The sequence below is a fragment of the Sitophilus oryzae genome, unplaced genomic scaffold (genome assembly GCF_002938485.1).
Source record: "Sitophilus oryzae breed Bouriz unplaced genomic scaffold, Soryzae_2.0 scaffold_179_pilon_pilon, whole genome shotgun sequence".
Classification (NCBI taxonomy): domain Eukaryota; kingdom Metazoa; phylum Arthropoda; class Insecta; order Coleoptera; family Curculionidae; genus Sitophilus; species Sitophilus oryzae.
The window spans coordinates 10,206,304-10,219,969 of NW_022146501.1; the positions used below are offsets into that span (position 1 = coordinate 10,206,304).

The following is a 13,666-nucleotide window of genomic DNA, read 5'->3' on the forward strand; positions in this document are numbered from 1 at the left end:
GGACCAGGGGCCGTCGCGAGGGGTGGTGGGACGGACGGCTCATTTCATTCTGGAAGACTAGCAGCGACGTTGCCAATAGTTCTAGACGTTTCAGCACATTAAACAGTAAACATGTCCTTTAATAGTAACGCATATATCCTCTGTTTAATAACATATTATTACGCATGCTTCTTTAAAAATAAACTATTCATTTAATTAAGATATTGAGATTTATTGATATCCGGTGAAGGTTTTAAAGTCACCTTTTCTGCAAATCAGACTAAGTAGATAGGCGCAAATTTGATATGTGGCAATGTCGCATTCTCTATCTCAGTTGCTTTTTACAGTACGTAGTCAACCTCCGAATGTTTGATCGGGTTAAAATGCATAATGTGATATCTGTTCTTCCTAAATCTATGGACTAAACAATAAAAATGTTGCATCGGGCTTCGAATTTCCAACTTTTTGAATGTGGGCGTCCTAAAAGTTGTCAACAAGGTGCTGCAACATGTTGTTAAGTGAGGACGGGTCTTTAGGACATACCTTTATACGAACTCTTTTACTTATTTTTATCTGCAGGATATGCTGCCAAAGTTTTCGGAATACAGTTCGGACCACCCTGTAGAACAGAGTTGACATTTAAAATAACAATAAATGGCTAAAAAAATTGGTTTATTGGCTAAATTTCGATAAATTTTATACAAAAAAGTGGTTTCTTTTTAAATTTTACATAAATATGCCAATTTTCAGCCGTTTAGATGAAAATATTTTTCTAAGTTCATCTGTGAAACTCTGTAGAAAAAGTAAGTTATTGTTTAAATCCCAAAAAGAAATAAACGATAGTTTATTTTTCGAAGAAAAATCCAGTCGAGAAGTAAACGAAGAGAAGGAAATAAATTCTGCTAGCAAGTGTTCGATACGATTCTAATCTAAAAAGGACGGGGTTTCCCAAAGAATCCACGCCGAGTCTGAATCACAGGCCAATTATTTTTATTGCCTGGTCGTTCTCGATCTGGAGAACCCAGAAATTGAGAGAAAATAACGATAGGTATTGCTATATAGATGTAACGACGCTTTAAAAGAAACGATCAGAAAGTCGTAGAGTGTTTTAAGACTGATTTAGAGTATGTACCGAGTGTCTCAAAGTAGAGGCTAATCAGGGGGCTTTCGGAAATTATAAAAGATACGAAAATGACGTTAAAATTGCAAAGTTGTACAATTTTATGATTGTGAAAATGCCGTTTAGCAAGTTAGAAATATTAGGAATATTTCCGAAGGTATTTTGAAAAAAAAACGAAATATTGTAAAATCGTTTAAATTTTTCCTGGGTTTATTTTAGGGGAGATATTTTAAAATAAATGTCACTTCATCATTCTCACTTTTTCTCTTTATAAGTATTACTAGCGTGTACTCGCGACTTCGTTCGCGTTGAATTAATCATTTATAATGGTGATAATAAAGCAAAGCAAGAATTTCCATTATCATACGAACAGGATAAATTTTTCTCACATTTATGTCAGCATGAGAAAAAACAATATGGCGATATTATTATATAACTTGGTAATATTTGAGGGGTAGTTTCATCTCGTTGGAATTTGACTTTCGAAAAATCCGTTTGCCAAAAATAAGCTTTTTACGTCAAGCAGTTTAAGCAGAATCGTGGTTAATCAATTACCCAACTTTTTGGAACACCCTGTATGATTTTTTAAGAAATTTCAAAATATGTAAAAAAACAAAATAAAATTAGGCGTGTCCAAGCGTTTATTCGAAAGACTAACCGTTTTTCAAATAAAAAATATTCTAATATTTGAGGGGTGGTTTCAGCCCCTTAGACTTCGAGTTTCGAAAAATCCTTTCTTATCGAACCTCTACACCCTAAAGTCAATCGGTTTTCCAAAAATCAGCTTTTTACGTCGGAAATTTGACCGTTTTTTAAATAAAAAATATTGTAATATTTGAGGGGTGGTTTCACCCACTTGGAACTGGAATTTCGAAAAATCCCTTCTTATCGAACCTCTACACCCTAGCTAGAATCAACCTGTATGCCAAAAGTGAGCTTCTTACTTTGCGTGGTTTGAGCAGGATCGTGATTAATCAGTATGTCAGTCACTGAACGATTTTATAGGTATATTAGTATAGATTCTTCTGCAACTTTTAACCAAGGACATTTCTGAAACAAAAAGTGTAAATCTCAAAACCGGAACGGTTTTCTAAAGTACACCTTTATGACTACAACTAAGCAAAATAGACTTTTAAAAGTTTTTTTGAAAAAATTCTAAAGGGAGACATGGAAATTTTGTCAAAAATCAAAATGTCTCAGATTCCAACTAAAATATACCGATACCGATAGTTAATTTTTCGTGGTATCCACTGGCACAAATCGTTCTATGATGTCTCTCGTAGATGTTGACCAATTTGAAAAATTCTACAAACTAAATATTTTTTTCTTATAGAAGATGGCGCAATTCAATTAGAAATCTGACGTTTCGTTCCGGAGATGTAGAATGTAGAAAGTTTTGGAGGGGTGTTAATTACCGCGACCTTACAGAACTATTGTGTGTTCCCCATTCTTGACCTTGATAACGAGTTATAACTCATCATACAGTCTCAGGGATTTGACAAAAGCCAGTATCTGAGACGGCTCTACAGAGACCAGCTCTCCATCTCCGACATCAGCCGTACCAAAGTTTATGACACGAATTGTTGTTGTCTCGGCGCTCTCAGTGGAGAGGTGTTCTGATGTTTTTCCATCTTCCCCACAGAATTTGTATTCGCCGTTGTTGTTTAGCTTCAATCGCGGCTTTAATCTACTGAGATGTTCATTGAAGAGACAGTGTCCTGTTAAAAATCTCGTGACAATCCGAAGATTGTTCTTATTTAAATCAACCTTAGACTGTTAGAGGATTGCCATTCCAGGTTACGGATGGAGTCTTCCAGGTTTTTGAATTCCGCTTTATATTGGTTTAAAAAGTTAAGAATATCAGAATATGTAATTTTTTTTCGAAGATACATATTTAAAAAAAGGAAATATTGTAATAGGTATAGTTTTTAATTTTTCATGGGTGTATACAGGGTGGCCCATCAAAAACGTTCCGCAAGGCATAACAGCCAGGGTATTTTTTTTTCGAAAAATCCAAAAACACATCAATTTTGTTTGTGAGGGGGACAACTTTTGCCCCAAAAATGATTGCAAAATCTTCAACCCTCTAAGCGGGGGTATCATCCCCCAACTTTTTTCAAATGGAAAGGGGGGTCAAGTGGCGTCGCAATGAAAAGGGCTTTCTATTCTCTATATTTCCCCGCTTCGTTTTTAAAAATCGGTCGAGTCATTTTGAAAATATGAAAGACTGAAATTTGAAAAGTACTTTTTTGCAAAAAACGCATAAATTGAATGAATTAAAAAAAACTTATCTTATTAATGGAGAAAATGCTGAAAATGTTGCCCGTCAACCTCCATACAGTAATACAAATTATTTTCAACCCGTTCTAGAACATTCTGAAGAACTTGCGGGGTCACTTCGCAACAAACATCAATAATTCGTCTTCGCAGGTTTTCTAATGAGGCGGGTGGAGTGCTATACACTTTACTTTTTATGTGTCCCCATAGAAAAAAGTTTAAAGGAGTCAAGTCGGGTGACCGGGAAGGCCACTCAATTGCACCCCTTCGCCCTATCCACCGAACGGGAAAGTTATTGTTTAACTAATTACGCACATTTTGAGAGTAATGTGGAGGTGCACCGTCTTGTTGAAATATTAGTTCCGCTTCAACGTATCCAGGATTGTTCTCTATGATGTCAGTTAGGGCTGGGTCGATGGTATTTTCCAGTAAATCCAAGTACATATCACCTGTTAGATTTCCAGGAAGAAAAAAAGGACTCACAATAGAATTTCTAAAAATACCAGCCCACACGTTCAATTTCTTAGGGTTTTGTGTGTGCACCTCGTGAAAAACCCTGGGGTTGTCCTCAGCCCAGTACCGACAGTTGTGCCGATTAATTACACCTTTCAAAAAGAAAGTACACTCTACCTAACCCGATCGTTCGTCCTTGTGGCAAGTGAAAAAATGCGTAAACATCTAGAAATAATAAGAAAAAAACAGCAAATTGGTCGAAGGAATTTTTCCTTATCATTTACTCTGATAAATGTTTAAATAAACTTTTCAAATTTCAATCCTTCATATTTTCTCAATGGCTCGACCGATTTTCAAAAACGAAGCCGGAAAGTATAGAGAATGGAAAGCTCTTTTCAATGCGGTACCACTTGCCCCCCTTCCAATTTGAAAAAAAATGGGGGATGACACCCCCGCTTAGAGGGTTGAAGATTTTGCAATCATTTTTGGGGCAAAAATTGCCCCCCTCACAAACAAAATTGACGTGTTTTTGAATTTTCTGAGAAAAAAAAATTACCCTGGCCGTTATGCCTTGCGGAACGTTTTCGATGAGCCACCCTGTATGAAGATATACAGGGCGGTCCGAATTGTATTCGGGAAATAATTCGGCAACGAATTCTGCAGATAAAATTAAGTAAAAAAGTTCGTATAAATGTATGTCCTAAAATGCTTAGTTTCGGAGATTCAGGGTGTAGAAGTTTAATTTTTATTTCGATTTTTTCCAAATAATTTCTGAACTAAGGTCGGATATACAAGATAAACATTGGTGTCTGAATGTTTTTTGACATAATTTTAATTTTTATGTCAATATGACTTACTTGTAGGGAGCGCCACCTACATGTTTTTGAATTGTTTTGAATAGTAATAACTTTTAGTCCGTACCTGTATTATATCTATAGCTCTTAAAATAATAAAACTTAAATGAAAATAATAAAAAATCATCCCCTAAATCACCGCTACAAATCGAATAAACTAACTAAACATTTTATGTATTTAAGGGCTCTTAGTTCAACCGCTTTTCCTTAATCGTCACAGTCTAATCGATCGATAGATTCAACTGAGCAGCGTATTAGTGTATAGAATGTATTGAAGACTCTTCTCCTTCGTCCGCTTTTCATACGTGTAATGTATCGGTTAATGTCGAAGAGGGTTTTAAGGGTCTTTTGATGGGAGTTGTACCATATAAGTTGATTTCTTTTGACTAACTTGTTGACAGTGTTGATAAAAAAATATAATTTAAGTTGAAAAGTAAGTACATGTAGAGATTACAGTTGAGGGTTGGAACCTTTGGTGTTACACAGCAAAATAAAAACACTAAATCACCACAATATACCAAAACACTTTTACTTTTACACTGGACGCGCGTTTCGCTAACCATGTTAGCATCATCAGCAGATGATTATAAACTGAAGTACAATCTACAAGTTGAGCGTTTATATACTCGCTCAGTGGGCACCGAGTGGGCGTGGCAAAATCTAGCCAACCAAGTCAGAGCCTACTGAGCGTAACAGTTAGATTTCCGCCACTAGAGTAGTAGGAACAAAGAACTTGAAGGAATTGGACCGTTGACTCTGTTCATACTATCTTTACATTTATTAATTATGATGCTTTCATATGCATCTAATTGCCTGTAATTTGAGACTTGTTTAATTAATTTTAAATTATTAAGATCTATACAATGTTCATTATCAACAATATGTTCGGCAACGCAAGATTTATCCGGTCTACCATATCTTATCTGAGCTAAATGTTCTTTAAATCTAGTTAATATTGATCTTCTAGTTTGCCCAACATATTTCTGATTACAATCTTTACAAGAAATTTCATAAATACCCGACCTTTCCAGTGGAGGTGTTTTATCTTTTGGATTACCTAATAATTGTTGTAATTTATTATTAGCACTATACACAAGTTTATAATTGATATTCTTAAAAATGCCTTTTAGACCACGGGATAACTCTCTATCAAACGGTATCGAAAAATATTTAAAAAGTATACGTCTAAATATTTTTCGATTCCGTTTGATAGAGAGTTATCCCGTGGTCTAAAAGGAATTTTTAAGAATGTCAATTATAAACTTGTGTGTAGTGCTAATAATAAATCACAACAATTATTAGGTAATCCAAAAGATAAAACACCTCCACTGGAAAGGTCGGGTATTTATGAAATTTCTTGTAAAGATCGTAATCAGAGATATGTTGGGCAAACTAGAAGATCAATATTGTCAAGAAAAATGGCGCATCCGCCAGAAATTAAAAATGTATTACTGGTTGCCTGCACAACCGCAACGTATCCGCCAGAAATTAAAAGACTTTTTCAGGCGCCATCTTTTAGTCAAGTCGAGAAGTAAGGGAATCAGACAATAGAATTGTCTGGTATGAAGAAGTACGCTTTCCGAGAATTGGGGAAATTTCGAGAAGCAGTCAATAGAGTATATAAGCCGGAGCCATCGACCACTGAGACAGTTTTTTGAAATTTGAATATACCGCGTGGAAATTGAAAATCGGACAATTTGGTGAAGGAATCTTATAAATAGTTAGTTGTTGTGTGTTATAAGTTAGTAATTGTGTATAAAGTAAGAAAAATAAATTCGTTAAGTATTTTATCGTGAGTTTAAATTAGTGGACCCACGGAATCCGTAACAATTGGTGTCAGAAGTGGGATTCAAGAGGATTTTAAGAAGAAATTAAGTGGATTGGAAGATTTTTAGACCGAATTAGAGTATTTTTATGGTTGGTACAAGGGAACAAGCGAAGAAAATGGAGGAAGTAAGCAAATTATTGGGCGATTTTATGGAGAATATGAGAAGAGAGAAGGCAGAAGAACAAGAAAGACTCCGTAAAGAACGAGAAGCAGAGCGAGCCCGACTAGAAAAAGAGAAAGCAGAAGAACAAGAAAGACTCCGTAAAGAACGAGAAGAAGAGCGAGCCCGATTAGAAAGAGAAAAGGAAGAGGAAAAACTACGACGTCAACAAGAACAGGACCGGCTTGAGAACATTTTCGAAGATCTAAAAATTCAACGACAACAAGACAAACAAGAAGAACAGGACCGGCTTGAGAAAATGTTAGGTAATTTGGAAATTCATTTCGAGGAGCGACATCGTAGAGAAAAACAAGAAGAACAGGACCGGCTTGAGAAAATTTTCGAAGATTTGAAAATTCAACGACAACAAGACAAACAAGAAGAACAGGACCGGCTTGAGAAAATTTTAGAAGATTTAAAAATTCAGCGACAACAAGACAAACAAGAAGAGCAGGACCGTATTCAACAGAGTATCGAAAATTCGGAACGAAGACAAGAGACCCACTTCCAAGAAGTCGTAGAAGATCTGGAGGAGCGCCTTCAGCAGAAAATGGAAAAATTAGAGATGGACCTACAGAAGACCAAGGTACAAGTAAGGACACCTGGCGTTTCTGGAACTGCGAACCTCAAGGCACCGACCTACGATGGACAAACCACCTGGACGATGTACCACCGCCAGTTTGAAGCAGCGGCTGCTGCCAATGGATGGACTGACCAAGAGAAAGCAGCAGCACTTGTCATCGCGCTGCGAGGCCCTGCCCTGGAACTGTTGCAAACTATTCCTGCAGCCCAACAGCAGGAATACCAAACTTTGGTCGCTGCACTGGACAGAAGATATGGCGACCAACATCGACGCCAACTTTACCAGGCACAGATCAAGACACGCCTGCAGAGGTCCGGAGAGAGTCTGCAGGAATTTGAAGCAGACTTACGTCGGCTGGTACACCTGGCATATCCAGAAGCACCGGAAGGATTTAGGGAGGAACTCGCTGCTCAGTGCTTTATCAGCGGACTGAGGGACAACGAATTACAGAGGGCGCTGCAAATATCCCGATTTTCTACCAGCAGCGAAGCACTGGTCAGGGCGCTGGAAATCGAAGCTGCTTTTAGCGCCATCCCTAGACCGAAGATAAGATCGGTAACGGTCGAGGAACAGCCCGAAAGCACTCACAGAGGTTTGGAGGAGATGTGTAAGAAAGTCGACAAACTATGTGAGCTACTAATAAACAAGGGAGTCAACAACACCCAGACAGAGAACCAAAGAAGATTCCAGGATATGAGGTGCTATGGATGCGGCAGGAATGGCCACATCAAACGAGATTGTCGCATCCAAATGCGATTCCATTCACCATCCAGAGAACATCGGCACATTGGAAGATCCCAGGACATAAAGTTGCTATAGATGTGGCAGGAATGGCCACATCAAACGGGATTGTCGCATCCAAATGCGATTCCATTCACCATCCAGAGAACATCGGCACATCGGAAGATCCCAGGACATAAGTTGCTATAGATGTGGCAGGAATGGCCACATCAAACGGGATTGCCGCGTCCAAATGCGATTCCGTTTACCATCGAGAGAACATAGGCACCAGGAAATCAACACTAATGAGCGAGTATTGGCTGAAGAAAACAGAGCCCCTAGGATGTTTTCCGTTAGGAGTCTAGGAAAAACCGCTGACAGTTTGGTGATCAACGGAAGGTCAATGGTAGAAGAATTCGAATGACTGTGGACACAGGCGCTATGGTATCGTTGGTGCGGACTAACTCGGTACAAGGATTGAAGATGATGCCTCTTAGAAGAAGAGTGTATTTACGTACAGTTACGGGGGAAATGGCCGTTGTACGGGGAGAGGCTTTCATGGAATTGGAGTTAGGGAATTTGAAGTTTCGGCATAGCGTTTTGGTGGCTGACATTGAAGATGATTTTATCATGGGTATGGATGTGATCAGTCAACATGGTTTTTCGTTTGATCACCATAGAAACATCCTGAAAATCGGAAATGAGGAATTTTCTGTATCTAAAGAGAAGAGACCAGGAAATATGGAAGAAAGATCATCGAAAATTGTGATGATACCTGGTGATACCAAGAAGACTGTGTTCGGGAAACTAGAGAAAACCGCTGGGTGCCGTGTAGGACGGGTACAAATTATCGACAACGACCTAGATCGACGACGAGCTACCTTGGACAAGAAAATGAAACATCGCGAAAGCATTATCAGAATAAGGAATTTTAAGCTTAGAACTGACGAACCATGGACGACGATACAATTGAGGAAAGATCAAATGGAAGATCCAGACATCGGAGCAATACTACGGCTCAAGGAAGGTAAGGGCGAGAGACCACCGTGGCAGGATATTGCGGACAGAGGGCTCGTTTTCAAAGCTCTCTGGGCTCAGTGGAATTCACTGGTTATTGAGAATGGATTGTTAAAGCGCACGTGGAAAGTGTGGATGGCAGGACAGTAACAACTCAGTTACTGGTACCAAGGAAGAAAGTTACCCAGGTATTGGAAGAAATTCACGGTGGTAAAACTGGAGCCCATCTTGGGGTAAACAAGACCTTGAGCAAGCTGAGAGATCGCTTTTACTGGGTGGATTATTGTGAAGATGTTAAGAAATGGTGTCAACGTTGTAAGATTTGCGCAGCTAGACAAGGACCAAGTACTCGATCTGGAGGAAAAATGGAACAAGATAACGTTGGACGGTCGTTCGAAAGAGTCGTTAGGAAGGAAAGGTTATTGGGAATTCATAAGGCCGTGAGAAGTAAGATTACGCTAGCCAGTGACCGGATGAAAGCTCGTTACGACCTCAGAGCTAATTCTACGGGATTTCAACAGGACGATCTGGTATGGTTATATAACCCACAGCGCAAGAAAGGGAGGTCCCCAAAGTTAACTCCAGCATGGGAAGGTCCTTATACAGTCATCAAGAGGATAAATGATGTTGTGTACCGGATTCAACGCAGCCCTAGAAGTAAGATGAAAGTAGTTCATCTGGATCGATTGAAGAGATACCAGACAGGAAACCTTGATCGGGACGATCAAATTTGAGAAGGGGCAATGTCAAGAAAAAATGGCGCATCCGCCAGAAATTAAAAATGTATTACTGGTTGCCTGCACAACCGCAACGTATCCGCCAGAAATTAAAAGACTTTTTCAGGCGCCATCTTTTAGTCAAGTCGAGAAGTAGGAATCAGACAATAGAATTGTCTGGTATGAAGAAGTACGCTTTCCGAGAATTGGGGAAATTTCGAGAAGCAGTCAATAGAGTATATAAGCCGGAGCCATCGACAACTGAGACAGTTTTTGAAATTTGAATATACCGCGTGGAAATTGAAAATCGGACAATTTGGTGAAGGAATCTTATAAATAGTTAGTTTGTTGTGTGTTATAAGTTAGTAATTGTGTATAAAGTGAGAAAATAAATTCGTTAAGTATTTTATCGTGAGTTTAAATTAGTGGACCCACGGAATCCGTAACAATATTAACTAGATTTAAAGAACATTTAGCTCAGATAAGATATGGTAGACCGGATAAATCTTGCGTTGCCGAACATATTGTTGATAAAGAACATTGTATAGATCTTAATAATTTAAAATTAATTAAACAAGTCTCAAATTACAGGCAATTATATGCATATGAAAGCATCAGAATTAATAAATGTAAAGATAGTATGAACAGAGTCAACGGTCCAATTCCTTCAAGTTCTTTGTTCCTACTACGCTAGTGGGGGAAATCTAATTGTTACGCTCAGTGAGCTCTGACTCGGTTGGCTAGATTTTGCCACGCCCACTCGGTGCCCACTGAGCGAGTATATAAACGCTCAACTTTCAAAAGTAAAAGTGTTTTGACATATAGAGGTTTTCAAAAACGTGCATTTTTAACAAACCGCTGTAAAATTTTTGCTATGGATAATTTTGTATTTTTATGAAAACATTTCCAAAGCACATTTTTCTGCGTAAAAATGTGCTAATTTAATGGTTTTAGTATAATTTTTTGAAAATTAATAATTTAAGTGTTATTAATAGACAAATTGATTGTTTATTTGGGTCACCCTGTATATTTTTAATTAACTGAAAAGAACTTGAAATTTAAATAATATAGCACAAAAATATAGCACACTTGATACTTGATTATAGTCCCTTTCGAAATACAGAATTTTTAAAAGTTTGCCACTTTTAACTAGTAGGCTTTGGACCCCTTATTGATGATCTGCCCCCAATGGAACTCGAAAACATATTTTCCGGCAAGATAAGGCACCGCCTCAGAACGCTGAAGTTGTCAGAAGATTTTTGCAGCCAATTTCGAGAATAATTGAGTAGCTAACCATGTTCCCAGCCGTTGGCCGCCGAGGCCGCCCGACTTAGTGCCTATGGATTTTTATCTTTGCGCAAGAATGTTCAAGAGGTTCTTATTTTTAAATTGCCCGTATAATCTAGATAATAATTAGAAGTAGTTAGCGGTTATGCAAGGGTATCTTTCACCCCACTGACTTGACTGAATTCCGCGAGAAATGTTCAAAAACGGTCCCGTCTGTCAATAACAGAAGACGGTCGACATGTCGAACACCTGTAGCAAAATCTCATGTCTTGGTTTGCTCTTTATTTATTTTTTTATTATTAGATACAGTTTAAATGTGTTGTTGTTATAGCTTATATTGCTATAAAATTCTGCATCTCTCATTGCAAATATTATTTTCGTTTTAATTGCTGCTCACAGTTAGAATTTTTGTATATTACAGCCGGCGCCGTTCAAAGCCTACTTATTAAAAGTGGGCGAATTTTTATAAACTCTATATTTCGAGGAGGAATCGAGCAAACTATCAAGTTTTCAAATATTTTTGGAAAGGTAATTTTAAATTATTTTCAATGAACTAAAAATATACCTAACCTAACCTAACCATTAAATTTTCCATAGCGAAGCGAAAAGTTAACAGCGATTTGTTAAAAATTCACATTTTTGAAAAACACCTCGTAACTCCGAAACGGTAACAGATATCAATGTGCGGTTTTTACCATCATGTTTTTGATTAAAACTGAGCTCCAGACACCGATATCAGTTTTCGTCTATCTCCTATAGAAACGGGTGTTTCCCTTTAAAACCGTCCAATTTGACCCACCCGGTACATAGTAATACCAGTTTGATATGAATTTTACCCCTCCGAATCATCCCTAATCTATTTTAACAGGTTATTGCAACAGAAGCATAGGTTTTACGCTTCTCCTCCTACGCGGAATAGCAATAAAATTTCATTTGCAACACCGCACGGTTACCCTTACGTACAAAGTAGAACTTTTTAACGACCCCCGAGCAATATATACGGCGCACCTACTCGTTTCACGGCTCCAGTATATTTTACGGCCTCTTGTCAAATTTCCTCTGCCACGCGTGTATAAAATGGCGTCGCTTTAACGGCGTCGTTTTACGTCATTTCCGTCCCCGGGGCTTCCCCATTGGTCCGAGAGGAAAATCTCGGTCCTGTAATAAAAATCTGAAGAGCGATTATATCGCTTCAAAAAATGTGAATGGAGAAAATCAGCTATAGAATGTAAGTACATGAAATGGCTTCAACTGTGCTGTAAATAATAATAATAACCGATACTTTATTTGCCCAACAGGTAAAAAACTTAATTACAGAGATAAAAATAAAAGTACACAAATACGAAATAGTAAAAATAAAGCTTATTGGTGATTAACGATAAAAAAAAACCGCACACAAATAAAGGCCTAATTATATTGAGTTTCCAGATAGTTTAAAATACTCTCAAGCGAATCAGCCATGAATGTCACAATTACACACAACTAGGGTTGTGCCACTTGAAAATTTCAAATGAAATTTTCATGTCGACAACTTTTCCAATGTGAAATTTTCACTATTTTAAAAAAGTGAAATTTCATTGAAGTTTCAAGTGAAAGTTTCAATTCGAATTTTTTCAGCATAGAGGTGAAATTTTCAGAAACGTATCGTGAAATTTCAACTTACAGGTGAAATTTCAAGTGAAATTTTCATAAACCTCGCGAAATCCTTTATCGTGTTCGTATGCCGACCGTATATGATAAAAAAATGTTTTTCTATATACCTACGTATGTTCTTTTGCAAGAATGTTACATGTTACAATAACCAATGATACATCAAAATGATTTATTTAGGGACGTTTTTTATTTACGTAACCCCAACTACATACATACATACAGCCGCTACTCGCTGACGAATATTCGACACATATAAAGAAGACGGTCGCGCAAGACGTTTTCTTTCATGAGCTTTTCTGTGACTGAAAAGCCCGATACGTGATATTATCTGCCTACCGCACTCCGGACATTCAAAAATCTCATTGCTTTGTTGCCTCTTTACTTTTTGGTTGTCGCTGTTAACTGAGTTTACAACTCTTCTCCATTGAGTTCTATTGTGAGCTGTTTTTTCCCACTCATTCTGCATGTTAATCCCCTTTAAGTTTTCGTGGAAAATGTCCTTGTACCTTTTCAGTTGTCCACCCGGCCTCTTCTTACCGTCTACAAGCTCACCGTAAAGCAGAGATTTTGGTATGCGGTTTTCTTGCATTCTGCGTGACCAGCCCATCTTAAACGGGTTTTGTAACCATGACTCCAATACTCTCGCAGTTAGCTTTTCAAGGACCGATATGTTTGAGACACGATGGAACCACCGGATTTTTAAGTAAGCCCAACTACGCAAACTAATCAAACTACGCAACTTATATGGAATCATCTATTGTTTTTAATAATTTTTGAGACGTATGAACATTTTGTGTTTATGAATAAAACTCAGTCCTTACCAATGACTTTTAATGAAAAATAATAATCCATACAGCAATAAAAAAAATAATCCGTTTCCAAAATAAACACAACTGTTTTTTTTTTTGGTTTCTAAAACGAAATGAGATTTATATTTTTAATGGTCAAAAAGCAAAAACAAAAAGAAAACTGATAATTTTAATAATCCTTGTTGGCCACCTGTAGCTCTTATGCAAGCT

The 13,666-nt window shown here is 37.7% G+C and overlaps 1 protein-coding gene across 1 annotated transcript in view; it reads left to right on the forward strand.

The window, feature by feature from the left end:
* The window catches only part of LOC115882775 (disintegrin and metalloproteinase domain-containing protein 10-like), a gene marked incomplete in the record, with an annotated part of 294,844 nt that overhangs the window by 40,317 nt on the left and 240,861 nt on the right, over positions 1 to 13,666 (forward strand).